The following is a 26796-nucleotide window of genomic DNA, read 5'->3' as shown; positions in this document are numbered from 1 at the left end:
ACAAAGCTACGTTCTAAGTAGTGAAGTTCATTATGTTGTTTTTTATGAAATTAAAATGTTTTTGTGTCTGCATCTTTTGTCTGAATCTGTTTGTTTGTGTTTGTGTACAGATGTTCAGAACACCAGACTGAATAAAATCTTGCCAATATCTGTTTTACAGACCTTTTCACCTGCCGATCTGTTCACCTGCTCACCTACACAGACATCTATTCACTCTCAAAGACGTTTATGAAGGTGAAATTTTAAGCTGAAATCACAGATAAGCTGTAGGAAGTGTTAATCAGGTAGTAAATCTATATTTAATTTATTTTGGTGGACATCCTTACTCAAATATATTTGGTTTATATGTAGCTAAAAGAAACACATTTAGTTTATGTATAGCTGCAGTGCTGAAAAGCTGATCTGTTTATCTTCATGATAAGCACGCACACACACACACGCCTATGCAAAGTATGAGTACTCTGGAAAACTGCCATTACAACAGATCTGTCAATCATTTACAACAACAAGATAAACAAGGACGCATTTTAGAACAAGTAATATTTGTATGTAGTGTGTTTGGAGTATGAGTGCAAATGATGTGTTTTTCAGCAAAGATGTCACTAACTTTAAAACATGTTAGATGAGACTTGGTTTGTATGACATTAAGGAGCTTGAAACTGAACTTCATTAATTTAAAAAAAAGAGAAAAAGAGTTTCATGTAAAATGTAAACAAAACATACTATTCAATCCATAAACAGCAAAAACAGCCAATTTCTAATTCATGTACTTGTGATGTAATGAAAACCAAAACATTTACAAACATTCTCTCATTCAGTCTACACCAATTTAGCCCCACCCATTCAGCATATATCACTTTAGCTCCACCTATTTATCCTTCAGCAGTTTAGCCACACCCATTCAGCCTACAGCAGTTTAGCTCCACCTATTCATCCTTTAGCAGTTTAGCCCCACCCATTCAGCCTACAGCATTTTAGCTCCACCCATTCAGATTACAGCAGTTTGCAATTTACATTTACATTTACAGCATTTAGCAGACGCTCTTATCCAGAGCAACTTACAAGAAGTGCTTTTTCAATCTAGAGAAAGTATCTTTGCTAGTTACCAATAGCTTAGAGAAAAAGACAGTCCTGAGCTCAGATACTGCTAGAAACAAAATGTCACTGCAGACACCAAGAGAAAAAGAAACAGAGTTGAACGCAGAACTCTGTGCCATTCAATGCAATACAATAACAATAAGATACAATACAATACAATAAACTACAATACACAGTGAAGTACAATAAAATAAGTGCAGCTTATAATTCAGATGCGACTGGAAACCTGTGTGTCAGAGGGAGAGAAAGAAAACATTAGCTAAGTGTCATCAGCATAACAGTGGTAAGAGAAGCCATGAGAAGATGTTACGTCACCAAGAGAGCTAGTGTAAAGAGAAAAGAGAAGAGGACCGAGCCTTGGGGGATGCCAGTGGAGAGCCTGCATGGAGAGGATGTGAACCCTCTCCATGTTACCTGATAAGATAAGATCCTCCAGATAGGACTTGAACCACTTCCACGCATAACCAGTGAGGTTGGTGATGATGTCCAGAAGGATCGTATGATTGGATCGTAATTTAGCCCCTTCCAATCAGTTTACAGCAGATTAGCTCCGCCTATTCCACCCATCTTATGTTGTCATAGAGGCTCTAGAGACCCATATACTCCCTAAAATAGGACTTAAATGTTGTTTATGTTGTTATATGGTAATTTAAGTTATGTGTACCAAAAGAAGAAGAAGAAGAGTACGTCTTATTGTGTTACTCATTGTGAAGCAGAAATGTGTGGCTGGTGATGAAACCATTGCTATTCACGCTGTTGTTTTGTGCTTTGCTGTTGGTATACTGCTGCTGTGTCTTACTTTGAGTCAAAGCCACAGCAGGCAAGTTTAGTGTGAGAGCTGTCTGAGGGTTTTTACAATAAGTGATTAAAATTTTTGATGTTTGATGTTTTTGAAATCTGTTTTATATTCTCGTTTTTTTGCATGTTGCAGAACTTGTTACAGTTTAATTTATAATGTCAATGCTTCAGTTTATGATCTTTATAGCCTTCTAGAACTAAAGTGAAAACCTCTGCGGAAGATCTCTGGGTTAATTTTCCTGAAAATATATATACATTTTTGTAAATGAAGGCACTTTTAAATTGGTCTGGATGCTTCTGAGCTGGAGTCTGTAAGATTGTGAAAATGGAAAAATTGTCCTTTGTGGTATAAAAAAACCCAACCAAAGAGTCCAAAAGGAGTTTTGCCAGTTTATTGGATGAAACCGCTGGACAAAACAGTTTTTATAATAATGAAGGAAATATGAAAAATAGAAATCAAGACAGAAAAATCATGCTAAATATGAAAAGTTTAACAAAAGTGAATAGAAATAAAAATAAATAAATAAATAAATAAAGGCTTGATAGCCTTTAAGGCACCCATCACCCCAGTAATCCTGAGTGTGGACTTGGGTTCACTCTTTCTCCCCGCTTATCTCTCCAAGTCCCACCTCTCTGTGCTCCTGCCCGAACTAACTCTTAAGGTTTTACCAAAAGAATTTATAACAACTCTGCAAATCTGAAGTGACCTTCTTCACCCAATCAGCATTAGCCAGAGAGACAAATACTCATTGTCAGGGCCTACAGCGATGAACGACCCAACTGCACACTTAGGAAACATCCATTGTAATACACCCCAAGAACATTGTAATAAGTAATAGTCCCCCTCTAATCTATGCATACCCATGCATAGATTAGAGGGGCGACTATCACTTCAATTGAGGATGTCACGTAGGTATGTGTATGTATATGTGTATGTCTGTGTGTCTTTGTGGTTGTGTGTGCGTGCGTATGTGTGTGTGCATAGGTGTGTGTGCATGTGTGTGCATATGTGTGTGTGTGTATGTGTGGAGCTTGACTCTGATAACTTCCCTCAAGCCAGACAACCTTGACCATCACACCAATAAGCGCTAGGCACAAAAGAACATCTTCCCACTGGCACATTTTAAACTAACTTCTGTAATTATACCACTTTAATACCATTGAAAAAAATACAGTTTGGAGGTCAAGATCCCCAGATCGCTTACAAGTTCTTGTTAATTTTTTTCTCTTTGACAAAGACAATTTTGTCTTGTTACCCACACAATGCTAGCCAGATAGCTAGCTAGAATAACAATGAGAATACGGGTGAGAGTAGTGGTGACAATAATGGTGAGAGTAAGAGTGAGTGTAACGGTGAGAGTAATGGGGGGTTAAGGGTGAGAATAAAAATGAGAATAAGGGAGAGAGTAACAGTGAGGATAAAAGTGAGATTAATGATGAGAATAACGATGAGAGTAACAGTGAGAGTAACGATTAGAGTAACGGTGAGGATAACAGTGAGAGTAATGGTAAAAGTAACAGTGTGAATAACGATGAGAATTAAGGGTGAGAGTAACAGTGAGAGTAATAATGAGTATAACAATAAGACTAATGGCAAGAGTAATGGTGAGAATAACGATGAGAATAACTGTGAGAATAACAGTGAGAGTAACGGTGAGAATCATGGTGAAAGTAACATGAAAGTGAAAATGACAGTAAAAATGGTGAGGTTAGTCTGATATTCAGCTGATCATTAACACAAAATGAGAATAAGATCAGACATCTGATCCCTCTTTAAACTACAGAGTTGAGACCTGAACTGTTGTCTCTTCTATAACAACACTCTATGTATTATACTCAGTCACAGTAAATATAACATTCATGACATCACTGTTAACATTGTTGTTTGTTGACATGGTAATATTGAAGTTAAATTAAAGGAAAAAAGAAACTGTCCACATGTTCAGACAGAGAGCTCTGACTTAAAGATAGAAACTTCAGTTCTGTTTCTAAATCGAATGTAAGGTTTATTTTTTCTGTGAACTTTTTGTTGTGTCTGTCCAGCAGAGGGTGGCATATCTTCACTTCTGTGAATTTATCTGATTTTGCTTCATACTCTCATCACTCTGTTTTATTCAAATTCTAATTTAATCTGGTAGATAACTAAGAATTAGTGCTTTCACAGCAGAACACTCTTAAAATCTTAAATCTAAAATCTTAACAAATTTCCAAAATGTCAAAATGTTGAGGTTTTCAATGAGCACAGATTTTAAATAAATAAATAAATAAAAAAGCAAGTGAAGCTAGCAGGGTGGACACTGCCCGACACGCATGGCAACAACATTTCAGTTTTAAAATAATGTAGGTCCTGCTATCTGAGTGGTCACTCATCTGAGATTATTTTACAAACCTGTTTGATTGGACACAGAAGTGACTGCATCCAAACAGGATTAGGATTTTCTTAAAAGTCTTTAACTGGAACCATAGCTATAGCTAATGTGTCCATGTAGTGACTGTGGTGGTCCCCCTGCAGAGCTGGCCCACCCTGAGCCTATCCCAGCAGTCTTTGGGCGGAAGACAGGATACACCCTGGACAGGTCGCCAGTCCATCGCAGGGACGCATGTTTCTATTATTTTGGACATAAAGTTCATTGGCTCAGTGGCCCAATATCTGTCCACTCATGGCTTGTGGAGTGCTAGCAAGTGATAGCAATGCTAATATTTAATTAGCTTCATTAAATAAATTTTGGCTACAGCGAGAATGTAAACATTTCTAAACATTTCTGCACTGATGTGTTTTTGGCTACAGTCAGTTTGTTGGAGCGGCAAGGAAGGCAATAGACTGTATAGTTATTGAGAGTAAGTGACACAACATTACATACATATTGTACATTACATATATTGCATGTGGTTCAGAGAGAAGCCAACATGCAGCTTTATAGAGACAGGCTAATATTCAGCAGTACACAGAGGATTATGAGCTTGAAGTTGGAGGTTGATGGTGTAATTTTGAATGTGGTCAGTTCATATGCACCACAGGTTGGTTGTCAGTTAAACGTTGGACATGGAGACGGTTGTTGTAAAAGTAGAGGAGGCAGTGGATAGGGCAAGATGGAGGCAGATGATCCGCTGTGGTGACGCCTAAAGGGAGCAGCCAAAAGAAGAAGAAGATTAAACACTAAATGCTGAATGATAAGCTGATTGTAAATGACTAAAATATATTAAACTGAATGTTGGAGATGGTGCAGATTTGACTGTGTTTGTGTCTGTTATTGTATTAAACATGATCAAGCTTTTGTTTACCCTGTGTTCTTCCCTCTTCTGAAAATATGTGTTCACCACAGCCATTTCCATTCTCTTTGCAAAATCTACAACCATCTGACCTTCTGCATTTCTGTCTTTCACATCATACATACCCAGCACCTCTTCATCCCCTCTGTTCCCTTCACCAACATGTCCATTGAAGTCTGCACCAATCACTAATCTCTCCTCTCTAGGGACACCATCTACCACTTCATACATCTTACTCCAAAATTCCTCTTTCTCCTCTAACTGACAACCAACCTGTGGTGCATATGAACTGACCACATTCAAAATTACACCATCAACCTCCAACTTCAGGCTCATGATCCTGTCTGACACTTTCTTTACATCCAGAACACTTTTCCCAAGCTGTTCCTTTAGGATTATCCCTACTCCATTTCTCTTCCTCTCTACACCATGTTAGAACAGTTTGAATCCACCTCCAATGTTCCTGGCCTTGCTTCCTTTCCATCTGGTCTCCTGGACACACAGAATATCTACCTTCCTTCTCTCCATCATGTCTGCAAGCTCTCTGCCTTTACCAGTCATTGTCCCTATATTCAGAGTCCCTACTCTATCCTCCACACTCCTGCCTTTCTGCCCTCACCACCTGAAGCTCAATCCTAGCAAGACTGAGCTGCTATTCATTCCTGCAACTACAGGTCCTCATCATGATCTTGCCATCTCATTCGAGAACTCTCTGATTGTTCTGTCTGTAGAGGCTTGGTGTGATTTTGGATGGCAAGTTATCATTCTCGACTCACATCGTGAACCTAACTCGGTCATGAAGATTTCTCCAGTACTACATCCAGAGGATCTGACCCTTTCTCACTCAAGAGGCCACCCAGGTGCTAGTGCAATCTCTTGTCATCTCAAGGCTTGACTACTGCAACTCACTCTTATCATACAGGGAATCAAGCCTCTGCAGCTCATCCAGAATGCAGCAGCACGGCTCATCTTCAATCTCCCCAAGTTCAGCCATGTCACCCCACTGCTGGGCTCCTTTCACTGGCTTCCTGTAGCTGCACGCATCAGATTAAAAACCCCTTATGTTTGCCTATGAAGCCAAAAATGGACCAGCCCCTACCTACTTGATGGCAATGGTGAAATCTCGAACTGTACCACAAGCCGGCTGTACCACTGGCTGGACTAAACTAACAGGTCTAGGGCCTGGACACTGGAGGAGCGCTGGGCTGAACTAACAGGTCTAGAAGCTGGAGATGGGAGGAGCGCTGGACTGAACTAATGATTCTAGAGCCTGGACACTGGAGGAGCGCTGGACTGAACTAACAGGTCTAGAGCCTGGAGATGGGAGGAGCACTGTACTGAACTAATGATTCTAGAGCCCAAAGACAGGAAGAGCGCTGGAGTGAGGTGCTGATTGTTTGGTGTTTAAACACTGCAGTTGTGTTAGATGTCATTAACTTTTGAACTGTCACTCTCCACATTGTCATAGTTTTTATGCAATATAACATCACAGTGCATTGTTACACCCCTAGAACCACTTAGAAACCTTTATTTTGAAACTGTTTTCAATCTTAAGACTGATTGGAGATTTCTGATGGAAGCTCATAGTTTTCCAATAGATCTATTTTCCATTTTCTATTTTCTGTTAGATCTTTCAACTTCATGAAGTTGATCAAGTCTCTACAGATCAATTGTAAATAAATAAATAAAGGAGTTGGCACAAGAAGAAGTTCCACATCCTCATATCCCTCATACTGCTGGCCTTTCTGCTCAGCCATTATCTATCTAACAACTAAACATTAACAGCCGTGCCCCCCAAAAAAAATGAGAGAGAGAGAGAGAGAGAGAGAGAGAGAAGAGTGAAATTACTCACCCTGAGATTGCAAGAGCTTATGTCAGTGTTTGCACATAGTGGTCTGCTGGAGTTTTCTCTCTGTCAGAGACTGAAAAGAACAAAATCTGTGAAATTTCTCTATCCTCTTTTTAGCTTCCTTCACTTTTGTCTTGTTCAGCTCTACTTGAAGTTGTAAGGAGCACAATCTAATAAACAAACACACTTAAATGAATGGAAAACTTCAGAGAACCTCCACAGAGCAGCCATGAAGATCTCTAATGGTTCTAATGGAGCCCCTGTGGTTCTTTTAGTACAAAAATAGGAAGTGGCTGGAAAAAAAACTTCACTTGAACTTCATCAGACAGATCAGAATAGCCTCGCACTCCAGGAAAAAACACATACTAAGATTGTGTGACGTCACTTCCGCTCAGTTATGAATCAGTCTGTTATTTATGGATCCGGTATTGATGAATTTCTGAGCTCTGAGTTCTGAGTTCATTATTTATTTATTCATTTATTTTCTCTGCTGTTCAGATTTCCTCTAGGTAGCAACTCCCTGAGATGTCAGCGCCCCTGAAAGGATCAATGTGCACTTATCAGATCTGAATCCCACCCAATTGGCTCAAATCTAATTTAAAAAGATCTGTGTTTACACAATATAACTCTCATCTGTGTTACATTTAAACAAAAAGGTGTATTTGTGCTTCTATAACTCTATAATGTAAACAAAGCATAATGCTTTACGGAATAAGAGCTTTATGCAGAGCTCTGCAAAATCACTGGGCTTTTCAGGTTCTGTAGAGATCTGTTTACTCATTCACACAGAGAATAATAATAATAATAATAATAATAATAATAATAATAATAATAACAATCCTGATCCTGATTCTGGAGTGCACTGTCCTACACATTTTAAACTTTAGTTGAACTTATTTTTATCTAGTGGCTGAAACAGAATACTGCATCCCCAGTGAACTTTGCACCAAGAACTGAGGGTGCTTGTCTTATGAGGTCTGGACCTTCGGACTTTTAAGTTTAGTCCAAACTAAAGCGGCAGATGTGAAAGGTGGCTCTTACCAAAGCGTTAAAATTTGGTCCAACTTTTACATTTACATTTACAGCATTTAGCAGGCGCTCTTATCCAGAGCAACTTACAAGAAGTGCTTTGTCAATCTAGAGAAAGTATCTTTGCTAGTTACCAATAGCTTAGAGAAAAAGACAGTCCTGGACTCAGATACTGCTAGAAACAAATATGTCACTGCAGACACCAAGAGAAAAAGAAACAGAGTTGAACGCAGAACTCTGTGCCATTCAGTGCAATACAATAACAATAAGATACAACACAATAAACTGCAATACAGAGTGCAGTACAATAAAATAAGTGCAGCTTATAATTCAATGCTCATTTAAGTGCTGTGTAAAGAGATAACTTAAAGAGGTGATCTCAGTCCGATCCAAACTAAAGCATGTTTCGGTTTGTCTGCAGTGTGAAAACACTTTTCTGGATGGTTCATACTTTTGGAGAGATGTCAGGAAGTTGAGGCAGAATATCATCACCCATTAAACAACAGAAGAAGAAAAAGAAGCGTGAGAGAAATAAACATGAGCTGTGGTAGTTCACGGGGAGGAGAACAGATAATTAACTGTGATTTGGTCTGATTAAAAGGTCTAAAGTCAACTTGAAAAAAAATGCATAAAAATGCTGAATCTCTCTTATTCTCTGAGAGAATGAGAGAGAGAGAGAGAGAGAGAGAGAGAGGGAAAGAGAGAGAGAGGATGTTCAGTTTTCTCCATTCAAATGGAAAAGGCTGCCTGCCGAACTGACCACACGCTGACATCAAATGCTCCTTCACAAATCAATCAAGGTTCAGTACAGGGAGACACAGCCCACTTAGGTGATTGCTGACAGGACAGATGTGTGTCATGTAGAGTTCTTTAGTTTGCTCACTACACTGCAATGAGGAACCAAAACTGACAAGATCAGATGCATTCAATATGACAAAACATGAATCTTAGTTTGGACTTTAAGGAGAGAAAACACCCTAAATCGCTGATGATACTATTTGAATAAGTGTAAAATTTATCAAATTTGAATATCTTTGATTGATTTGGTTTTGCTTAGATGTTATGTAAATTTAAAATTCTTAAAAGATGATAAAAATGATGTTTTGTCTGATTGATGGTGCCTGTGGCCTCCAGTTCCTGTTATAACTACAGCAATAATTCAGGGTGTCACAACAGTGCTCAACAAGATAAATGTGAAATAGATCACTGTTCTCACCTCACATTCAGAGTGTCCAGTGAACACTAAGAATCTAAAACATATCACCTCCACAGTGTAGTGAATATCTAGAGAACTTCACAATCAGGGTATACTCAAAACATTTGAGTGATCTCAAATGATCTAGAACACCTTACACGTAGTGTGAAGAGTCAACTGTAAATATCTAGAACACCTCACATCCACAGCTGTACAGTCAACTCTAAATACCTAAAACACATCACATTCAAAGCTGTACAAACAAATCTAAATATGTAGTACACATCACATCGAGGGCTGTATAGTTAACTCTAAATATCTACAATGGCTTATGTGTGGTGTAGTGTAGGATTGTCAGTGTCTGCTGTATCATGCAGGTATTCAGACATCCAGCATGTGGCGACATCAAACAGTGAGTAAACCAGCACCGTAAAACCACCTGAAACTGTGTGTGTGTGTACGTGTGTGTGTGTGTGTGTGTGTGTGTGTGTGTGTGTGTGTGTGTGTGTGTGTGTGTGTGTGTGTGTGTGTAAGCAGATGGTCTGAATCCAATTATCACCTTCTGCTGATTCCTTTGACACTCACACTCTCTCTCTGTGCTGGAACCAAGTGGACGCTTCTGACTTCTTCAATAGAACCATGTCTGCTGAGAAGGTACATTTACTGTGTGTGTGTGTGTGTGTGTGTGGTGTCTGAAGGTTGTGGTGAGATATTTTTACTAAAATATGTTGAGCTGTTCATTGTTCAGTTCTAGATAAAACTCACACTGAACTCTACAGAATAATGAGCTTTAAAGAAGCAGTGAGAGTCACACAGTTCAAATGATTCAGCTGTTCTAATTGGTTTTGATATCAGATCACTGCTCTATGTGGTGTAGATTTAGCACAGAGTCAGATTCTTTTCAGCTCTTCGCCTGTTTGGGGGTAAAAGACTTTTATGGCCAAGACACCAAAACGCCTATCAGAAATCTGTGCTTCAGTGCTTCATCCTGATTAAAGGCTTCTAGCACATCAGATTCAGGACCTTATTGTTCATTCAATGAAAGATCAGTAAGAGGAGCCTGCTGAGATCAGTAGAGTTGCTCATGTAGATGAAAGTGTTTTAATTCTGCTGTTGAGAAAATAAAAAGAAAATCAGGTCTGTCAAGCAGGTCAGCATCAAGCTTAGCTGTTTGTCCTGTGATGAACTATGAACCTTGACCTGGTTAGTTGCTGCACATTACACAGCCTACATAACACACAACGTTTATGTGAACATATTTCTGATGAGCTCTTTTAAATCAGATGTCTGCAGTGACTCAGTGTCTTCGATCTCTAAAGTGGACTGTGATGTTTATCTGGAGCCCCAACAACAACCCCCACACCCCGCCCAAATGCAGTCCTCTCTCTCTCTGCCACTGTTTTACAAGAATAGACAGGAGATTTGTTAGTAATGAGATTAAACCCTCAGTCCCCCTGGTAATGCGGAATCACGAAGCAACAGGCTTTGACATCCGGCCTGAAGTGAAGAATTAGCCTGTCGTCTCCTTAACCTGCTGTGGCCTTCCTCAGAACTCAGCACTAATGGAACACATTAGAACTCCACAGTGAAACCATCCCCACAACAGCAGGGCAGATTAATCAACCAAAACACTTCAGTTTCATAAAACTCCACATTAATATTTGTGACTTATGAACCACGCAATGCAAGAAAAACAGCATTACATAAAACCAAAGACTAATGCATGATTAACCACATTGGGATTTGTAAATTGATACCTGACTGAGATGGTAGTTGTGAATTTTTTTTCTGTCCATAAAAGGTTTTGGAATTTGGAGTTTTGAAAGAGTTTTCGAAAAGGTTAGTTTAAGATTTTGAAGACTTTTGGAAAACTTTCAGAAAATGTTTGGAAGAGTGATTTAGAAGAGTTTTGGAAGAGCTATGCAAGACCTTTGGAAGGGTATCATAAGAATTTTGGAAGAGTTTTGGAAGTGCTTTGGAAGAGTTTTGGAAGGGTTTTGGAAAGGTTTCGGAAGCGTTTTGGAAGAGTTTTGGAAAGGTTGTTGAAAGTTTTTTGAAGGGTTTTCGAAAGTTTGTTGGGGATGAGTGAAATTGAAGGTGTTGTTCTTCACCAGGTAGATCAGTACCAGATGTTAGTGGGGCTGTAAGAGATCTTTTTTCACATTTCTCAGAGCTGGAAATGTGGGCTTGATGTGAGGACAATGTATGATGTGTGATGGTGGTATAAATTGTTAATATCTATAAGGACCTAAGATAACTGCTGTATTTTGATGGTCTACCCAACCTGTCAGTCATGGCATCATGGCAGGACCAACAGCATGCCCAGTGGAAAAGACTACATCTGAAAACATAGAGGCTGACCTTTCTATAGAAGATGGAGTGAAACAAAGTGATTTGTGATAATTACTTTGTCTTCTGTCCTAATCTGCTGATTGAAATTATTGTCGTGTTTGTTGACTGTAGGCTATAAATGCATACACATCAGATGTGGATATGGATTGCTGTCTTCTACTTCGTTACCAAAAATGTACTCATAATATCATGTAGTTGTAATTGTACTGGTACACATGCACGTGTGCAATTCACACAGCCATCTTATAGTGGCTGAGTTGGCATCAGCCATTGTTCTTGGTACCATGTCATATTTCAGCTGAATTTTGCTAGGGACTTTCTTACTCTTCTTAATTAATGCCCATTTAAGGGCATTGCATTGAGGATTTAGCCATCACTAATATCTCAAAGAATTTTGCCCAAACTTGCTTATAATATGACGAGTTGTACAGTTGATAGCATTACTTGTACCCCAGACTGCTCTGTGATCATGCTGGAGTCAGTCCAGTGAAGAGTTTATATCTGCTTTAAACACACACACCAAATATTTAACAAAGCACAGTGTTACAACCAAACAAAAAAGCCACATTTTTATAGTCATCACTCTCAACTGGAGAAAAAAACCTCTATTTGATCTTTTCGAATGACTTTCTCTTGTCTGGCCAATTGAGGGAGCTGAGCTGAGAATATCTTGATATTTCTGTGAACACCAAGACACTTGATTTGCAGTTGACAGTAAACTTCGGCATACATGCCAAATGAAATAATCTTGTTTTTCACGACTACACACAGCTAAGGATCATGGAGGTTGCCCTATTTGCCTCTTTGTCAAAGAACCATATCCCTCTGCTTGTACCTTTTCTCTTCCTGCTTTAAACTGGTTTTACACTCACAAACCACAGGTGGGCCCATTTCCTCAAAACATAGAGAGTGCAGTGTGTAGAATGCCTTGGAGAATGATGGCATTACATTCTGTGCATGTGTGGTTAAATCAGTTCAGTTTAGTCTGTACAGTTCAGTCTGTGTAGTTGAATCTGTGCAGTCGAGTCTTTGTAGTTGAGTCTCTATTGTGAGTTTGTGATTGGTTCTCTTTTTTGGTGGAAAGAATGTAATGGAAACAGACTGTCTATAAACAGTGGAAGCCAAAGTGATATCAATTAACTAGATATCTTTTTCCTAAAAAAGAAGACAATGGCATAGCTTCTCCTAGCTAGATAAATAAAAACATCTAGACATTGAAGAGAATAAAACATTTTTTTTGTTTAATAAAGTAATACAATCCCATTACTTATCCAGAGCGACTTACAAGAAGTGCTTTGTCAATCTAGAGAAAGTATCTTTGCTAGTTACCAATAGCTTAGAGAAAAAGACAGTCCTGAGCTCAGATACTGCTAGAAACAAATATGTCACTGCAGACACCAAGAGAAAAAGAAACAGAGTTGAACGCAGAACTCTGTGCCATTCAATGCAATACAATAACAATAAGATACAATACAATAAACTACAATACAGAGTGCAGTACAATAAAATAAGTGCAGCTTATAATTCAATGCTCATTTAAGTGCTGTGTATAGAGATGAGTCTACAGTCTACATTTGAAGACAGCAAGAGACTCTGCTGTTCAGATAGGCAGTGGGAGTTCATTCCACCACTTGGGTGCCAGTACAGAGAATATTCTCGACCATCTTTTGTAGTTTTGAAAGTGATATGTTTTCCTATTCTTGTTAGAAGTATAATATATTCAGCTGCTCAACAGTTTGGGCTCTTCTTTGTCAATTCTTTGTTAGAACATTTGTTTTACAACAATGCTGTTGTAATACATGCAGAATGTGGTTTGACATTGTCTCTCTGAAATAAGCAAGGCCTTCCCTGAAAAAGACGTCATCTGGGTGGCAGCATACGTTTCCAAAACATGTATATATCATTCAGCTTTAATGTTGCCTTCACAGATGTGCAAATCACCCATGCCATGTGCACTGTACCATCATGAATACTGACTTTTGAACTGTGCACTGATAACAAGCCCAAAGCACACAGTGTCCATGATTTCCCAAAACAATTTCAAATGTTGATTTGTTAGACCACAGGGCACTATTTGACTTCCCCTCAGTCCATTTTAAATGAGCTTTGGACCAGAGAAGGTGGCAGCATTTCTCCATCCATTTTATGTAAGGTTTCTTTATTGCATTTTAGAGTTTTAACTTGCATTTGTGGATGCAGCGATGAACTGTATTCACAGACAGTGCTTTTCAGAAGTGTTCCTGAGCCCATGAAGTTATTCTGGTAACAATTAACAATACTTTTTCTTAGTTAATAAGTAAATAATCAGGAACTAAGTAGGAACAAATAGTAGTTCTGCATTAATGCTTAAATAACTGCTCTTAACTACCAAGAACTACTAAACTATTCAGTAGGTAATAGTGAACTAATGATTAGGGTAGTTCACTTTTAAGTAAATAATAACTAGAGAATAATAACTATAAAGTCTCATAGAGAATTTCTTAGTAACTATGGTTTCTTAGAATAGCTACCCATAAATTACATATCAATTCTGCATTAATTGCTCAATAAAGGAGTCTGACAACACTCCAACTGTAGTGAAATAAAATATACAGTGTGCAGTCTCTACAATATGATTAATTATACCCTCAATTTCTATTCACAGAAACAGGTATGATCTGAGTAGGCTGGGCCATCACACCACATTGTACTGACTGGTACCCCTCATGTGTTTGTTTTGATCAGAAACCCTAAAAGGCTAATCTTCATACTTCGCGGTGTGAATCAATTTGCACATCAGCCTACAAATGGGACAACTACTAAAATACTACAATATTCAGTAGACCAGTCTGCTTACCTCTCATGTTTATATAAGAAAACACTATTCTTTTCTGTAACAGCATGTGTTCCAATGTGTTTCTTCTGAACAGTAGTTCTCATTTAATGCCCTCTTGGGGAGGTTGAAGAGAGGGCTCACAGAAATATCTGAATGTGTATGTATCTGGCCTTCATATTCACTGGGTTCTACATACTGTTTTTTTGTTTTGTTTAATCATCTTTGTATTGGGTTTATAACAAGAGAAATCACACACAACAACAGAGAAACGACAAAGGACAAGACTGTTGTTAAGGAAAAAAAAGACAAATAGATCAAATCTAAATCTAAATAAATGAATAAATACACACAAAAAACAAATACCAGCATCAGTCATTCAAAGCAACTTGAAAAGGATATTACACTTGTAAGAAACAGTGATGCATAAATATTTATCTGTAATTTGTAGTAAATACTTTAAACCCTGAGATATTATTTTAAGGGAGGTCCAATGAAGGCAATGTGTCTAAATAATAAAAAAAGGGTTATAAAATCTTTGTATGGACCCCAACTTAACACTTCTAATCTTCTCCATTTTCATCACATTACACAATTCTACGATCCACATAGAGTGAGAAGGGGGATAGGAGATTTACACTTCAATAGAAACGAAATTTACCTCCACAGATGGGTGGTTCGGGGAACATCACTAAGCAAGGCAATGAAAACGTTTAGTTCGAGAGTTTGTCCCAGTATATCAGATAAAGACAAAAAAATCTCAGACCAAAATGAATGTAGTGAGGGACAGGACCAAAAAGAATGCAAATGGTTTGCTACTGCTTGGCAGCATTTATCACAGGACAGATCAATATCGTTATATATATTACAGAGTCTGAGTTTAGTAAAATGGAAACGGTGACCAATCTTACATTGAAATAGCCCATGCTTAGCACATATAGAGATTCCATGCACCACAAAGTTCATTTGAATGAGCAGCTCTGATTCGCAAAGGGCCTTAATATGCTCTAGGGATGATATTTGTAATAAATGGATCTGTCCATATAAATGAGATATTTGCCCTTTAGAAAAGAGGGATAATTGGAAAAACCTAAAAAAATGTAGGTTCAGCAAAGTATATTTATCGACCGGTTGTTGAAAAGACGCAAATGTATCCTCAATCTATAAAATCTTTAAGGCGTTTAATCCACAGATTGGACCAAACCTCAAATGCATTGTCCATCAGTGATGGAGAAAAAGCAGTAGACCCAACAATGGGACACAAAACGGAAAATAACTGTAGGCCAAAATACTTCTGAAATTGCTTCCAAATTCTCAAAGATGATTTAACAATACCAAAGATGATTTTTAAATACCTTGGATTGGGACCTTTAATTGATGAGCATGTCAGGGCAGCTAGAGATGCAGGTTTTGAGGCTGAGGCCTCCAATTCTAGCCAGACTGGAAAAACAGAGAGCGAATCGTATTGGAACCAAAACTGTAGAATGCACATATTTGCTGCCCGAGTAATAAAATTCAGGAAGGCCAGCCCTCCCAATGCTTTAGGTCTTTGTAAAAGCTGTCTGTGTAACCTTGGAGTTTTTTGTTCCATATAAAATCTAAAAGAAGCGAATCCAACTGTTAAAAGAAGCTTTGTGGTAAGAAAATGGGTATACACTGAAATAAAAAGAGGAACTTAGGAAAAACTGTCATCTTAATCACATTGATCTGAGCACCAAGTGATAAATTTAAAAATCGACCAAAAAGACAAATCTTTTCTAAACCATTCCATAAGAGGATAAAAATTTGCCTTATAAAGATCTGTAAAGTTATACATCACTTGTACCCCCAATTACCTAATACTACATTGAGCCAATTTAAATGGTAAAATTTTTGGCTTCCTCTGCAGCTGCATCATTAAGGGTTCGCTTTTTTTGTAAGGTTCCATTTATAGCCCGAAATAGCAGTGAATTGTTCTATTGTGGAAAGAGCTGCAGGGAGTGAAGTGTAAAGATTAGAAACATCCATCCATCCATCCATCCATCCATCCATCCATCATCTTCCGCTTCTCCGGGGTTCGGGTCGCGGGGGCAGCATCCTGAGCAATGAAGCCCAGACCTCCCTTTCCCCAGCCACTTCCACTAGCTCCCTGGGAGGGATTCCGAGGCGCTCCCAGGCCAGCTGGGCGATATAGTCACGCCAGCGTGTCCTGGGTCTTCCCCGGGGTCTCCTCCCCGGTGGACTTGCCTGTGACACCTCCCAAGGGAGGCGTCCAGGAGGCATCCTAACAAGATGCCCGAACCACCTCAACTGGCTCCTCTCGACGTGAAGAAGCAGCGGCTCTACTCCGAGTCCCTCTCGGATGACCGAACTTCTCACCCTATCTCTAAGGGAGAGTCCAGCCACCCTGCGGAGGAAACTCATTTCAGCCGCTTGTATTCGCGATCTCGTTCTTTCGGTCATTACCCAAAGCTCATGACCATAGGTGAGGGTGGGAACATAGATCGACCAGTAAATCGAGAGCCTTGCCTTATGGCTCAGCTCTTTCTTTACCACAACAGACCGGTAAAGAGCCCGCATCACTGCTGACCCAGCACCAATCCGCCTGTCAATCTCCCGCTCCCTTGTACCATCACTCGTGAACAAGACCCCGAGATACTTAAACTCCTCCACTTGAGGCAAGAGCTCATCCCCGACCCAGAGAGGGCTCTCCACCCTTTCCCGCGTGAGAACCATGGCCTCGGATTTGGAGGTACTGATCCTCATCCCGGCCGCTTCACACTCGGCTGCAAACCGATCCAGTGAAAGCTGAAGTTCACGGCCTGATGTCCCCAATAGGACCACATCATCTGCGAACAGCAGCGATGTGACCCTGAGGTCACCAAACCGGACACCCTCCATCCCCTGACTGCACCTAGAAATTCTATCCATAAAAATTATGAATAGAATCGGTGACAAAGGGCAGCCCTGACGGAGTCCAACTCTCACTGGGAAAAAGTCTGACTTACTGCCGGCCATGCGAACCAAGCTCCTGCTTTGTTTGTACAGGGCCTGAATGGCTCGTAGCAAAGAGCCATGTACCCCGTACTCCCGAAGCACCTCCCACAGAATACCCCGGGGAACACAGTCGAATGCCTTCTCCAAATCCACAAAGCACATGTGGACTGGTTGGGCAAACTCCCATGAACCCTCGAGAATCCTGGAGAGGGTAAAGAGTTGGTCCAGTGTTCCACGACCAGGGCGGAACCCGCACTGCTCCTCCTGGATCCGAGGTTCGACTATAAGCCGGACTCTCTTCTCCAGTACCCTTGCATAGACCTTACCAGGGAGGCTGAGGAGTGTGATTCCCCTGTAGTTGGAACACACCCTCCGGTCCCCCTTTTTAAAAAGAGGCACCACCACCCCAGTCTGCCAATCAAGTGGCACCACCCCCGATGTCCACGCAATGTTGAAAAGGCGTGTCAGCCAAGACAGCCCCACAACATCCAGAGCCTTGAGGAACTCGGGACGGATCTCATCCACCCCTGCAGCCCTGCCGCCAAGGAGCTTTTTAACTACCTTAGCGACTTCGGCCTCAGTAATGGACAAGCCTATTCCCGTGTCCCCAGACTCTGCCTCCTCACTGGAGAACGTGTCGGTGGGATTGAGAAGGTCCTCAAAGTATTCCTTCCACCGCCCAATGACGTCTTCAGTCGAAGTCAGCAGCACACCATCTCCACTATATACAGTGCTAGTGGCACACTGCTTTCCCCTTCTGAGTCGCCTGACGGTTTGCCAGAATCTTTTCGGAGCCGACTTAAAGTCACTTTCCAAGGCCTCACCGAACTCTTCCCACACCCGGGTTTTTGCCTTGGCAACGACTGAAGCCGCAGATCGCTTGGCCTGTCGATACCTGCCAGCTGCCTCTGGTGTCCTACAGGCCAACCATGTCCGGTAGGATTCCTTCTTCAGCTTGACGGCATCTCTCACCTGGGGTGTCCACCACCGGGTTCGAGGATTACCGCCCCGACAGGCACCAACTACCTTGCGACCACAGCTACAGTCAGCCGCTTCAACAATGGAGGAGCGGAACATGGCCCATTCTGAGTCAATGTCCCCCACCTCCCCCGATATCTGGTCAAAGTTCTGACGGAGGTGTGAGTTGAAGATCAATCTGACAGGTTCTTCTGCCAGACGTTCCCAGCAAACCCTCACTATACGTTTGGGTTTGCCTGGTCTGACTGGCATCTTCCCCCACCACCTGATCCAACTCACCACCAGGTGGTGATCAGTTGACAGCTCAGCTCCTCTCTTTACCCGAGTGTCCAGTACACATGGCCGCAAGTCCGCTGACACGACTACAAAGTCAATCATTGAACTGCGGCCTAGGGTGTCCTGGTGCCATGTGCACTTATGGACATCCTTGTGTTCAAACATGGTGTTCGTTATGGACAAACTGTGGTTTGCACAGAAGTCCAAAAACTGAACACCACTCGGGTTCAGATCAGAGAGGCCATTCCTCCCAATCACACCCCTCCAGGTCTTACTGTCATTGCCCACATGAGCGTTGAAGTCCCCCAGTAGGACAATCGAGTCTCCAGGAGGAGCACTTTCAAGCACCCCTTCCAAGGACTCTATGAAGGCTGGGTATTCTGAACTGCTGTTCGGTGCATAAGCACAGACAACAGTCAGGACCCGTTCCCCAACCCGAAGGCGTAGGGAAGCTACCCTCTCGTCCACCGGGGAAAACCCCAACATACAGGCGCCGAGTCGAGGGGCTATGAGAAAGCCCACACCTGCCCGCCACCTCTCACCATGGGCAACTCCAGAAAAGAAAAAAGTCCAGCCCCTCTCAAGGAGATTGGACCCAGAGCCCAAGCTGTGTGTTGAGGTGAGCCCGACTATATCTAGTCGGTATCTCTCGACCTCGCGCACCAACTCGGGCTCTTTCCCCGCCAGTGAGGTAACGTTCCAAGTTCCAAAAGCCAGTTTCAGCAACCGAGGATCAGAACACCAAGGCCCACGCCTTCGGACACTGCCCGATCCACAATGCACCGCACCCCTACTACTGCCCCTCCCATCGGTGGTGGGTCGATGGGAGGGGGGACTCATGTAGCTCCTTCGGGCTGGGCCCGGCCGGGCACCATGAGTGAATGCCCGGCCACCAGACGCTCGCTGGCGAGCCCCTCCCCCAGGCCTGGCTCCAGGGTGGGGCCCCGGTAACCCTGATCCGGGCAGGGTACACGAGTCCTGCTTTGTTGTCCTCATAGGGGTGGTTATGGATCACACTTTGTCTGGCCTGTCACCTAGGACCAGTTTGCCATGGGAGACCCTACCAGGAGCTTTTGCTCCAGACAACATAGCTCCTAGGGTCCTTCAAGCACACAAACCTCTCCACCACGATAAGGTGGTGATCCATGGAGAGGAAGATTAGAAACAAACATGAGCAAATCATCAGCATACAGCATAAACTTCTGTGTTATATCTAGTAATGCCTGTGATGTCAACGTTATCACAGAAAGCTAGAGAAAGTGGTTCAATGGCCAGGGCAAACAATAAGGGACTTAAAGGACATCCTTGTCTAGTTGAATGATATAGAGGGAAAAAATCAGATTGATTGTTATTGGTCATAATTGCTACCATAAGGGAGGTGTACAACATAACATATATAAAGAGTCCAGCAAAGTTTGTAGGAGTGTAGCATTAATAGTGCCTTGTTCAGACGTGTCCTCTCCCTCTTCCGGCACAGTAGCTTCAAGCGAAGCTGAGGCTTTACGGCCTGACTTTGGAGCTTTAGACTTAATTCACGTAGTAGACATTGCCTTCAACCTAAAGTGCAGTCCAGATGATAAATGGGGTCCCAAATAATTGGTAAAAGTGGAGAATCAAAAACATTATTGTTGTGAAAGATAAAATGAACTTCTAGACCATTTTCTCTCAGAGCTATGGGGAAGCATGTCTACATCCTCCACTCGGCAAAGCCTCCTCCCATTCTACATGTTGTTAGATAATTATTGAGGTGTTGCTGTTATTGTTGATCAGGAACAGAATAAAGTGAAAGACATGGCAACTCATTACTAATGAACTAGGAGTTAATCATGATCAGGAACAGTATTATAAATTGAAAAATGTGGTAACTCATCATTAATGAATTAGGAGTTAATCATGATCAGGAACAGTATTATTAAGTGAAACACATGATAATTTACTATTAATAAACTAGGAATTAATCACGATCAGGAACAGTCTTATAAAGAGAAACACATGGTAATTCATTATTAATGAACTAGGAGTTAATGATGATCAGGACCAGTACAAAGTGAAACACATGGTAACACCCTATTAATGAAATAGGAGTTAATGATGATATGGAACAGTATTATAAATTGAACTACATTAGAAATAAAAAAGCCTAAAGAAATGATGTACTTTAGTACAAAAAGTATAAATAAAGAGATTTTGAAAAAATGTAAGAGTAAATAAGTTGAGTCCTTATTGATTGCTTTTTATTTGTGAACAATCCAAATGTGAAAACATCCCTGGGTTAGCTAGCTATATCATTGAAAATAATACCCCCAAAGAAAATGAAATCCATTACTGCCATTACTACTGAAGGAGAAAGTCTGAGATCTGCGACTGATCACAGTATGTTCTGCAGTACATTAATTACACATATTTGTTTCATAGCTGAGGCACAAAGGTTTATTTCCTGTGAGCTTTGCTCTACCTAGCTAGCATGCACTCATAAAAGAACATCAGCAGCAGCTTTAGGTTACTAAAGCACTAACGTGTGCTTATAATTGTGAAACAACATGGTAAACATACATTGTACAAGAACACCAAACCTACTTAGCTCAGATTAGTTAGCAAGTAAGCTAACTGTATCTCTACATTAGTTCTGCAATCTGAATAAAACCTTGAATCTCAACTAAAAGTCTCACATTAGAGGGTACATCAGGAGATAGAGCAAGTTAAATTATAAACAGAATTATCAAACTAATGTTGTGATCCAAACAGCTCTCCGTCCTCCGCTCTGAAGTTCCCAACAATGTGAAAAAACGTTACTAAGTAATTAAAGTTAAATCAAAGTTTTACTTTTAATTTAATCTGTTTTCTAATTTGAAAAGAGTAGCAAAGTAAAAGAATTGAAAAAGCGTTCTTGCAAAAGTTAAAGAAAAGTGAAAAATCAATCTTGCAAAAAAAATCAAAGTCAGAGGAAAAGACCAAACTTCTGCCACAGGTTTGATTCGAAGAAAAGGCCCTCTTTATTAGTTCCAATGTGACAAGTTGGTGCCCGGAAGCCAAAATGTACAGACACTTCAAAAACCATACATTTTATATCACTTATGAGCGAATCCATCACCCCTCCCTGGGGTGAGAAGGGTGAGATCATTGCTCCACCTATTCTTGATACATCCTGAAATCACCAATCAATAGAACTGTTTTTCTAGCTTTCTTAGGAACCTTTGTTTCCTATATTTTATATACTTCCCTTATCCTGGCACATGAGGTCATCTTAACCAAGTGTTGGGTCCTCTCCTCATTAATTTTGATTGATGGGCTAGTTTCTACCAGTTCTTATCGATTTTTCTCACTAACGGCAGGCTTGTTTTCACTGAATGGGCAACACTTCTCACGGCTCCTAGACCAGGTGCACTTACTATCAAAAATCTCCTTTCATAACCTACACTATCTGCTCCTGGAGCGGAAAGCCCATATTTGGAAGTTTTGGGCCTGCTGTTCCGGTCCCTGTCTGCCTGCCTCAGTGAAATGCTTATAGGTCTGTCTGTCTCTGTTTTATGCTCATAACTTTAATAATTCTTTAATAATTTCTAAGTTATTAAAAGGTGATTTAAGGACATATTTCTTCAAAAAATCCCCACACTAATCCACTGAGAACACAGGATTAACTGCTCTCTTTCACTAACACTCGCAAAAACCTCATGGGTGCTCAACAGAAAAACCAAAGATATCAAAATAAGAGTCCTGTCCTCTGCAGGGAAGAGATGGAGTCAGTCCAGGCTATCTAGTAGGATTGAGTGTGAGGACAGGATGAGAACTAAGCAAGTCTGAAAGTGTTGAAATGTGCATCTGTCAGATTATTATTTGTATGATTTGTTTGTATATAATTGTAATTGCTGACTGCACATCAAACTCTTACCTGAAAAGTAACCATTGTCTAGCCCAATGTTTCCCACTTTTTAAGAAGTAAAGTGTGTCTTTGTTATTTAAAGCACGTATGCAATATTTATTTATTAATCTTTTTTTCCCCCAAATCTTTTAATTGCATTTTGTAGAATGACAAGCATACTACATTGTTCAAGTGAGGCAACAAAAGGTGTGCCTCTGCATCAACCCCTTACCCTTCGACCAGTCCTGGGGATCTAACAGAGAAAAGAATATCTACCAGAGCAAGAGTGGTCTAAATCAATACATAAATAATAATAAATGTAAATAATAAACCACAATATGTACAATTGTATAAATAAAATTAGGGAGGGGGGGTAATAAATATAAATAAACAAATAAATAAATAAATGATATAAGAAGCACCTCTTGATTCACCTATTTAGGCATTGCTATCTTCTTCGAGTGAAACAGCTGTGTAACGTGGAGCAAGGTAGCAGACGCATGTGCGGAGGTAAGCGACTTTTATTGAGGGCAAATCCAAAATCAGGGTCATCACGGTCCAGGGTCATAGAGCCAATACGGAGAGATTGTGGGCAGACATGAAATAAACAAGAATTGAACAGACAAACAACCAACATACATCAAACAAAGACCGATACAAAGACCAGCAAAGACAAAGTGCAAACACGGGGCTTAAGTAACAAAGGGAAAACAAGGGACAGGTGAAAACAATCAGGGGTCATATCAGAAATAGGGATAACACACAATAACCAGCACATTGAGGGAGGTTTACTGCATTCTTGTTTTGTGCAGAAGCCCAAGAAGAAGAAACCAGAGAGGGACTCAGCAAAAGCCAATGGATCAGAGACCACATCCAAAAAGACCAAAACCAAGAAGAGTGAGGATCTTCTAGAAGAGAGCGGCACTCCAGCAAAAAGTCAGTCCGGAAAGTTCTCCATGTGCTTAGCAGTGTGTGTATGTGTATTTGTAATGGCCCTCTCTTCATCCCACCCCTCTCTCTCCAACTCTGTCTCTCCTCTCTTTTCATCTTCACTCTCTATCCCACTTCAGATCCCTTCAGACTGGCATATAGTGCAACAATTGAAGAATAACATTTCTCAACGTAAAATAGCAAAGAACTTGGGGATTTCATAATCTACAGTACATAATATCATTAAAAGAATAAGAGAACCTGAAGAAATCTCTGTATGTAAGGGACAAGACCAAAAAACAGATATTTCTGGACATGATCGTCCTCAGGCAGCACTTCTTTAAAAACAGGCATGAATTCTTTAGTGGAAATCACTGCATGGGCTCAGAACACTTCTGAAAACCACTGTCTGCGAACACAGTTCATCACTGTATCCATAAATGCAAGTTAATCATTTCATAATTTTCATTATGAAACAAAAAATATGATAAAGGTGACCCCAAACTGTTGGGCAGGTAAAATCCTGTATCAGGCAAAAGCGAGAAATTATTTCATTTTCAGAGCTACAGTAGTTGGTCTCCTCATTTCCTAAACGCTTACAGAGTGTTGCTAAAAGTGTGATGAACACAGTGATAAACATGACGCTGTCCCTACATTATTTTAAAACATAGTGCTGGCATCAAAATGGGCATACATTAAAAAAAAAAAACAATAACATTTCTCAGTTTCAACATTTGATATGTTGTCTTTGTACTATTTTTAATTAAGTGTAGGGTATAAATGATTTCCACAAGTTGTGTTCAGGTGTCATGGTTGGCTCCTCCCACTACTTTTTCTGTTTACTTTCTGATCATCCACATGCCCTTTGTTTTGATCTTCCACATGCATTTGTTTTTGATCTAGTGCAGCCCCTTGTTTCGTGACTCTGTTGTATTTAAGCCCTGTGTTTGCCCCTTGTCTTTGCTGGTCTTTGTTTGTGTTGTTTGGATGCTTGTTCGTGTTGGGTGTATTGTATTCTCGTGGTGTTTGGTTCTTGTTTGAGGTTCTGTGTTCATTTTGTCATGTCTGCTCTCTGTATCGGCTATTTGAACCTGGACTGTTTTGACCATGACCCTGGATTTTCCCTTAATAAAAGTCGCTTATCTCAGTGTATGCGTCCACCTCCTCGCTCCACGTTACATCAGGCTTCCCTCAAATTCTTGAAAGTGTTTACGGAAAAGCTTATTAGTCTTCTTATCTGTTTCATTCAGTACATTTTCTTGCTGAACATATATTCCAGTTGTAAACCAAAAAGACAAGTCCTTAACAATAGATCACCCATGTTGGCTTGCCGGCTAGCATTAAAACATTAATTAACACAATAAAACAATTTCTTTTCAACCACTTAATTAATATTTCAGACCACAATTATCTGCAAAACTGTAAACTTGAACATAATAATTTTACAGAATAAGCTAATCCTAACCTCCAAATACTGCACTGATATAGCCAGTTCGCTAACTACAGCTCTCTAAATCCTTGTGAACAGTCTGTGCCACTGACGAGCGCCCTATTCAGCACTGTTGCTCAACTCAGCTCTGACTGTTCATGCAATGCACTGTGGGGGTGTTTAGTGTCTCCCAAATCAAAATTGTTTACTCCACCTTTGACAATTTCATCTTTCATCTTACAACCCTTACAATTAGCACCATATTGCTTTCAAATGTCACCAGAATGGCCAACTCAGGTAGTCCAGCAGTTTAACTGCTCAAGTTTAACTTTTGCAAAAAAAGCCCTATCCATCTCAGACACCCCAATGTTCTACCATCTAGCCTTTTGACTGTGTTCAGACTGCAGCTAAATCAGGTTTATTTCTCAGATCAGATCTTTTGAGACGACTGTCTGCTCTGTTATCTACTATCTATCTCTGTTATCTAATCTGATCAGATCAGATTTGTATGTCCAGACATCACCAGTCTAATCTGCATGGGTTGCTGTGGTGACAGCGTAGGCGTTGGTTACTATGTACCTACATTGGTGATAGGGATTTCAAACGTGGATGCAGGAAAGAGGAGAGATGGAGGTGTATCATCTCGCCCTCCAAACTCTTCAGAATTCTTTTCATAATCACAAATCTTTGGAACTCTTCTTGAATCCCAGCACTTTCATCACTCTGGATTTGACATTGTTGCTGTTTGTCATGTTGTGAGTGACACAAAAGACACTTTGAAATCTCATTTGAGTATCCAGACTGACACGTGAAGTGTATCAGGCTTGATAAAAATTATATATATGATACTGATATGATATTGGGCTCTAATATGCATTCAGTTGTGTGCTATCTGAAAGCACTTTGTCTTGGGTTTGGAATGGTTAAGGTTCCATATGTTGCAAGGGGGCCCAGGTTTGAAGCTCTGGGTCCCAAGAGAGAGATGGGCCCCTCGCTTTAGAATAAGCTGAAGCTATTATAATAGGAACCAGATGTGGACTATAGGTTATGTCAAAAACAACTGGGGTATAAATGCATGGATTCGAAGCTATGTGACAGAGAACATTTGGCACGTTTCTCTCCAAGCTGTTTCACGAAGGCTTGATTCTGATCTTTAAATGCAAATAAACTTCTTTTTTATGCATGAGATGGGTGTCACCAAAGAGTTTCAGCATTGCTTTTTGAAATAAACCACACACGCATATGTAATAATCAGATTTCATTTGTTTTTGTGCTGTTCAGCCTATCAAAAATCAATCTGAAAATACCAGTAATCGGTTTTGGGCTGGCAGTCTGAGCATAGTCTCTCCTTCAGAATCAGTTCTTGCGGGCAAAAGACTTTTGGACCACCATCTTTTTCCTCATGTGAGAGTTCCTCAGGAAGACTCCTTATACACCTGAACACAATTCAGGTGCACTGAAAAGTTTTGAATTTAACTCAGTGTTCTTTGGTGGAACAGCCCAGAATTTCAGGCCCACATTCTCTGAGTCATACAGTTTCCGATCATAGTACAGCAACATGTTTCAAGTTGCAAACTGATTATTATTACCAATCAGATCACATAATATGGCATAAGCAATACCTAATGCAGATTAATAATACATAATACAGATTACATATAGCATGCCAAAAATATAGGATCACTGATTACACTTTTGTGTTGTGACTTATTAAGTATTATAAAAACAACAAAAGAAGATTTAACATAATTGTGCTGAAGTCTATTATTCACTATAATAAACAATAATTGAATGTTAAGATTTCCTCTCTTCATATAAAACATCATCACATGATCATATCTGTGTTTAATCATTAGATTTATAATTTATTTCATTTTTTATTTAACAGATGGAAAGACAGTAAAGAAAAAGAAAGCAGAGAAGGAAAAAGAAGAGCCAGAAGAGA

At 40.3% G+C, this 26796-nt stretch overlaps 1 long non-coding RNA gene across 1 annotated transcript; it reads left to right on the top strand.

The window, feature by feature from the left end:
• Positions 1-9819: 9819 nt before the first annotated feature.
• LOC119264029 lies at positions 9820-26755 on the top strand. Its single transcript, XR_005130729.1, has 3 exons — positions 9820-9893; positions 23305-23428; positions 26740-26755. It is a non-coding gene; the product is annotated as an uncharacterized LOC119264029 (long non-coding RNA).
• The last annotated feature ends 41 nt before the right edge of the window (positions 26756-26796 follow it).

This window comes from Pygocentrus nattereri, chromosome 9 (assembly GCF_015220715.1).
Source record: "Pygocentrus nattereri isolate fPygNat1 chromosome 9, fPygNat1.pri, whole genome shotgun sequence".
In the NCBI taxonomy this organism is placed as follows: domain Eukaryota; kingdom Metazoa; phylum Chordata; class Actinopteri; order Characiformes; family Serrasalmidae; genus Pygocentrus; species Pygocentrus nattereri.
This window is presented reverse-complemented; position numbering and strand designations above follow the sequence as displayed.